Genomic DNA, 7,466 nt, shown 5'->3' on the forward strand with positions numbered 1-7,466 from the left:
AGTGTGTCACACACAGTAGGTCCTCAATTAATACTACTAATAGGATGATTAACAGGCACAACATCAATCAATCAGTGGTTTTGACTGAAGATTTACTGTGTGCAAGTACTCTATGTGCAGAGTACTTGGGAGAGTATAATACCTCAGAGTTGGTAGACATATTCCCTGTCCAAAATGAGCTCACAGTCTGGAGGATTCATTAAAACCCACTGTTTTCTCAACAAAACTGAACATAGTTGTTCCATGCTTTCATCCAGTGAAAGCCTTAGTTTATTTGAAAGACACAAATAACTCATTATTCCCATATAAACTAAGTAAAAAGAACTGATAATTCTATCTGTGTAAAAATTCTTTCATTTAATACTCCATTTAATACTCCAAGGGCATGTTTAGAAAACTCAAATGTACAAGGTTTCCTAAAGCAAATACTCCTTTATAGCAGCATATGAAGGGTTTTTATGGTATTGGTTACGTGCTCATTATGTGTCAAAAGTAACTTTGTTGCTTTTTAAAAGTAACTGTTGATTTTGAAAAAAAAGGTGTTGGGCATAGATAATCCTAGTAAAAGGTGATCATTTGTAAAAGAGTTATTAGAACAGAGACATTGAAATATATGACAGATAGAGAAATGGCAGGCAATATGAATAGACTGATGGAGGAGCTAAATGGGGAGAGATAGGGGAGGGAAGGTGGGCAGAGTGGTGTTGGGTGGGTCATTCTGACAGGGCTGGGACCTTTGATGCCTTCTGCTATTTGATCACATTTCTATCTTGGCAGAAGGGGCTGCTCAGCTCCCATCAGTTTGTTACATGAGGAATGGGAATCAGGCTGAATTCTGGACCTGGAAGCAAATGTTCCTCTTCGATTGGTACACTCTCCTGATCTGGTCCCTCTCTCCCTTTCACCTGTGTCCCCCATCTCTGTCTCTGGGACCTGCTTGGGGTGGTTGGGGATTTTCAGGGTCCAGGGTTGGAGGATGGGGGAGGGGAAAGAGGGTAGTGAAAAAGCAGAAATAGAAAATAACTGCTAATCCAACTGTTTCCTTCTCAGACTGTGGTGGAGAGGAAGGGGCCCCTGCGGTTGTTTTAGAGAAAAAGGAAGCACTAATAAAGAGGGGACCTGTAGTGATAGGGGGTTTATGTTTTATAACTCGCCCTCACCCCCGAATCCATGAGACATCCCTAAACCTAACATTCAACACCAGGCCTGAATGTAAGCATTTTTTCTGTGGATAAGTCACCTCTCAACACCCACAGAAAGAAATTCTGAAAGTTCTTTTGGAATATCTGACACATTTAGGAGAGAACACAAAGGTTGAATGGTTGAATTCTTCCGAGAATGCATGTTGTTCTTGTTAGTAGTAGTAGTAGTTGTTGCTGCTGTTGTAGTTGTTTTTGTGGTGGTGGTGGTGGTAAAAAACATTTACTGAGAGCCCCCCTTGACGTAGTGCCTTGTCCTAGGTGCCGGGAAAGTACAGAATAATAAAGTGATACGGTTCCTGCCTATAAGGAGCTCTCATGGGGGAGAAAAACATAAATTTACAACTCGACTGGACAAAATAAATAAATTCAGTAGCATAGACTAGTGAAGCAATGTGGTCTACTGGAAAGAGAATGGGTCTGGTAATCATAGGCCCTGGGATCTAAACCCAGTTCTGCCACTTACCTGCTGTGGAATGTTGGGCAAATCACTTCGCTTCTCTGTGCCTCTGTTCCCTCATCTGCAAAATGGGGTTACAATACCTATTCTCCCTCCTACTGAGACCTTGAGCCTCATGTGGGACCTGTTTGTCATGTATCTACCTCAGGGCTTAGTGCAGTGCTTGGCACAGAGTAAATACTTAAAGTATACCAAAATTGTTTTTATGTACCCATGAGTGCTAAAGGAGGGCAAAAGTAGGTCCATAAATGCTAGAGGTGGCTGAAGGGATAAAATGGTCAGGGGGCTGGGAAATTAATTGGGGAGAGTTTGTTGGAGGAGGTGGGAGGGGCTCTTACCGTGGGTAGAGCTATGGTCTATCTGATATATCCAGGGAACAACATGAATAAGATTGGGGGCAGGAGAGTTGACAGTGAAGTAGAGTTAGAAGGTTGGCCTGGGAGATCTGAAGACAGAGAGATGGGAAATAGCAGGTGAAGATAGCAGATAGATAGCCTTGGAATTGATGGTGGAGGGTGTTGGTTTGAACCTGGAAAGCAGTGTGACCTAATGGAAAGAGTACGGTCCTGGGAATCCTTGGCCCCGGTTTCTACTCCTGGCTCTACCACTCATTTGCTGTATGAACTTGGCCAAGTCATTTAACCTATTTGTGCCTCATTTGTAGTGTGGAGATTCAATTACTGTTCTCTCACCCGCTTAGACCCCCTTGGGTCACAGGGACTGTGTCTGACCTCATTATTTTGTATCTTTCACAGTGCTTAGTACAGTGCTTGGTACATAGTAAGCATTTAACAAATACCACTATTATTATTACAAGGGGAGAGAGTTTTTGGTTTCAAGGAGAGGAGAGAGGTGGAGCAAGTGATGGTTCAGGAAGATGATCTGTGCAGCGGCTGGTAGTGTCATTTGAAGTGGGGAAAGACTGGATTCTAGACCAGCCTGGAGGTGAATGTTCATAACAATAATAATAATAATTATCATATTTGTTAAGGGCTTACTATATGCCAAGCACCTTATTTAAGCACTTGGGTAGATATAAGATAATCAGGTCCTAAATTGAGCTCACAGTCTGAGTAGGTGGGAGAACAGATACTGAATCACTATTTTAAACTCTGTCTCTCCCCACTCCAGTCTATATATCACTCTGCTGCCCTGATCATTTTTCTAGAAAAATTTTCAGTCCAGGTTTCCCCACTCCTCAAGAACCTCCAATGGTTGCCCATCTACCTCTGCATGAAACAAAACTCCTTACCATAGCCTTTAAAGCACTTAATCACCTTGCAGCCTCCTATCACACCTCTTTGCTGTCCAACTACAAACCCAGCCTGTACATTTCATTCTTCTAATGCCAACATACTCACTGTAACTTGACCTCGTCTATCTTGCCGCCGACTTCTTGCTCACATCCTACCTCTGGCCTAAAATGCCCCCCCTCTTCATGTCTAACAAAAACTTACTCTCCCCACCTCAAAGTCTTATTAAGGCACCTTTCCTCCAGGGGTTCTTCTGTGACTAAGCTTTCATTTCCTCTTTTCTCACCTGCCTCTGCATCACCCTGATTTGTTCCCTTTATTCACCCTGCCCTCAGGCCCATAGCACTTATGTACATATATCTAATTTATTTATTTATATTAATGTTTGTCTCCCACTCTAGACTGTGAGCTTGTCGCATTTTAATCTCCCAAGTGCTTAGTACAGTGCTCCGCACTCAGTAAGTGCTCAATAAATACAATTGATTGATCGATTAATTGACTGATTTTGCCAATGAGGGAACTGAGGAACAGAGAAGTTAAGTGACTGGACCACAGTCATAAAGCAGATAAGAGACAGAGCTGGAATTAGAACCCGGATCCCCTGACTCTCAGGTCTGTGCTCGTTCTGCCAGGCCGTGCTGCTTCTCAATACTAGGGTAAAACATGGTCAGAATCAATGGTTGTGTGCATGCACGGTATTGGACATGGGGTAGTAACTAAAACCCAAGTTTTCTTTAACATGGTGTCCATTAAGAAGGCAACCACCTTGCTAAAGGAGAACTGACTGGACTCTAATTCATCTGTAAAATGGGGATTAAGACTGTGAGCCCCATGTGGGACAACCTGATAACCTTGTATCTACCCCAGTGCTTAAAACAGTACTTGGAACATAGTATGCCCTTAACAAATACCATCATTATTATTATTACTATTTAGTCCAGGAGATAAGCACAGTGATCACTACACAAAACTTTCAATAACCAAAAGAGATTATTTCCATGTGCAAAAGTAGTAGTAATGAAAGCAGTTGTTACAGGTGTTAAAGTGACAAAAAATAATATAAAAGTCTTTCATATGGCAGAGTGGCACTGTGCAGACATACTCTGAGCTAAAGGCCTTTAGCTAAACTAGCACACATTCCATCCAGTAATAAAATAAGAGCTCACATGGGCTTTGAAGTCAAAATTTCACCCCAAAAAGAATGGACCCAACAGCTCTGTCTTCAATTAATAGGAATGAGATCATTACTCTCCCCCAGGAGATTTATCAGTAAATCAATATTCCAATGGTATTTATTTTATGGACGATGAGCAGAGCATTGTATGGGGCACCAGAAGAAAAAGACAAGAACCCCACCCTAAAAGAGCTCACTACTTAATGAGGAAAACAGGGAGCTATCAATGATTTACACACTAGAAAAATACCCAGCATTGTCTATGAAGAACTCACTTAAATTACTTGTTAAGCTATGAAATAGCAGGGGAGGTCTATTGTTGACCAATAGTTATTTTGTGTCTTAAATCAAAGCTCTGTTAGCTGCTTGTTTTATTCTTTGTTCTTTTTTTGCCATACTTTGCTTAGAAGCATCTGCTGTTCTCACATTCTCCTTGCCTAACTCCTTTATCATGGAGTATAAATCCCTTGGGTCAGGAGTTTCTATTCTTCTGGTATTCACTTGCCTAAATCTTAGCTCATCAACCCTCCTATTCCTCAAGAAGTTTGCAGTTTGCAGAGGTCAGCGATTTTCTGGTCTTTGACTCCTGAGGAGAACGAGGAAACAGGCTTTGGGGTTGGCCATCTTGGAAAGTGAGATAACTTTCCTAGCAGCCAGCCACTGGTCTCATCCTTGTCCCCTCTCTGGGCTGAGGCAGGAAACCCCCTCTTCAGATCTGACAAGCCCATTGGAGTGGGTTTGGGGGACAGCTGGGTGGCTGCGTCCTTCCTGCAGTGGAGCCAGGGCAGAATGTCAGCCTGAACTCACTGTTCCTGTGCCACATGGTGGGGTGGACCCCAGCCCAAACTCCTCCTTCGGAGGTCTCTATTTCTGATCTTGCCACTCTACAGGCCATGAGTCACTGCCGACAGACTTCACAGCCCTAAATAACTTCAGGAACAGTACAGAAGTAACCCAGGATTTCTAGGAGGCTACTATTATACCATCTTCAAGATGACAAGGGGAGAATAGAGTATAGAAACTGTCAAGGGAATCTCTATTAATTGCTGGCAAATTCTAGCTAGGGTAGATACAATATAAGCAGATTGGACACAGTCATCCTACAAAGAGCTCAAAGTCAAAGTGGGTGGGGGAGCTGCTATTTTATAGTTGAGGAAACTATGGCATTGAGAAATGAAGTCACTTGTCCAAGGCCATTCAGCAGGCAAGGAGCAGAGCCAGAATTAGAACCCAGGTCTCCTGACTTCCAGGCCTGTGTTCTTTCCGTTAGGCTATGCTTTTACACTAATTAATGTAAGGGTCTCTATGTGTTATACTTCTGGGGTACTATTTCCAGTTTTCACTGTATTTGAAACAGTGCAGTAGAGATTTTTGAGATTTTTGAGGCATAGAAATAGAAGCAAAGATAATGTTTTAAAAAGAATTTCTGAACAAAAAAGAGAAATATGGACGGAGGGGAGAAAATCTGGAGGCAAACAAGTCAGTGAAGAAGCTGATGCAGTAGTCAAGTTGCAATATAAGTGCTCAGACCAGCATGGTGGCAGCTTTGATGATGAAGAAGAAGGGATTGGCCTTGAAAATATTGTGGAGGAAATGCTGATGGGATTTGGTGACAGATAGAATATAGGAGTGGAAAGCAAGGAAGAAGGCAAGAATAATGACAGGTTTGTAGGATTGAGTTATGACCCAGATTCAAATGAATCTGAAGGCTTTACCACCAGTATCAATCAAGCTAAAAGGAGGGAGTGGGCAGAGGAAAATTTGCAACTGGCTGTAGGCAGGATTTAAGGGTGAATCTTAAATTTAAATGCCCAACATTCATGGTTATTCCATTTAAACCCCTTCATCCCCGCATAGACCTCGTTATTTAACAATCACAAGCAGAATGATTCCTTCCCCTCTCTGACCTTCAATGCTAGTTTGAGGTCAATGAAAGCACACGTTTAGATGCCCACATGGGACCACTGACCTTTCTTGTACCCTAGTTGCTTAAATCTTGTGCAGTTGTGCTAGCCCTACCAAAGGGACAGGCAGCAGTGTAGGATTAATTTGCTTCCAATGGAAGAGATGGGAAAAATTGGAATTTTTGAAAATCTAAGTTGGAAGACAGGGACAAATCAATATGGCATCAAGATTGCAAGCTTCTGGAACAAGGAGGATAGGGATGGTGTCACAAGTGATGAGAAATCTTGAATGGGGGGAATAAAAGATTTAGGAGGGAAGATGAGTTCAATTTCAGACCTAATGAGTTTGAGGCAGAGGGTTATCCAAATAGTGATGTCATTATCCAAGTAGTGATGTGCTGGAGACAGGAAGAATATGAAATTTTAAGGCAGATGAGAGGTTGGGGCTGACGAGGTAGCTTGGGGATTCATTATCACAGAAATGGTACCTGAAACAGTATAAGTGGATGAATTTTCTGAGAGAAAGTGTTTGGGGTGAGTCAGTCAGTTAATCATATTTAGTGAGTGCTTACTGTGTGCAGAGCACTGTGATAAGCATTTGGAAGAATACAATATAACAGTACAGCAGACACATTCCCTACCCACACAGAGCTTACAGTCTAGAGGGGCAGACAGACATTAATATAAATAAAATTACAGGTATATACATAAGTGCTGAGGGGCTGGGAGGGGGGATGAATAAAGTGAGCAAGTCAGGACAACATAGAAGGGAGTGGAAGAAAAGGAAAAGAGGGCTTAGGTAGAGAAGGCCTCTTGGAGGAGATGTGCTTTCAATAAGGCATTGAAGGTGGGGATAGTAATCGTCTGTTGAATGTGAAGGAGGGCATTCCAGGATGTAGGTGAGAGATAAGCAGTGAAATAGATGAGATCGAGGTACAGTGAAACAGTTACCATTAGAGGAGCAAAGCATGCAGGCTAGGAGAGTGATGAGGTGAGGTAGGTGAGGGCAAGGTGATTGAATGCTTTAAAGCTGATGGTAAGGGGTTTCTGTGTCATGCAAAGGGGAATGGGCAACCACTGGAGGTTCTGGAGGAGTGGAGAAACATGGCCTGAATGTTTTTGTATAAAAATGATCTGGGCAGCAGAGTGAAGTAGGAACTAGAGTGCGGAGAAACAGGAGGCTGGAGGCCAGCAAGGAGGTTGTGATAGTAATCAAGGAGGGGTAGGATATGTAATTGCCTGGTCTGCTGTGTGACCTTGGGCAAATCACATCACTTCTCTGTGCCTGTTACCTCATCTGTAAAATGGGGATTGAGACTGTGAGCCCCACGTAGGACAAGGGACTATGTCTAACCCAGTTTGCTTGTTTTCACTCCAGTGCTTAGTACAGTGCTCAGCATATAGTAAGCATTTAACAGAAGCTATTATTATTATGATGATGATGATGATTAAATTCCAGGCAGGGGAATTTTCAAG

The sequence above is a fragment of the Tachyglossus aculeatus genome, chromosome 17, assembly GCF_015852505.1.
Source record: "Tachyglossus aculeatus isolate mTacAcu1 chromosome 17, mTacAcu1.pri, whole genome shotgun sequence".
Taxonomy (NCBI): Eukaryota; Metazoa; Chordata; class Mammalia; order Monotremata; family Tachyglossidae; genus Tachyglossus; species Tachyglossus aculeatus.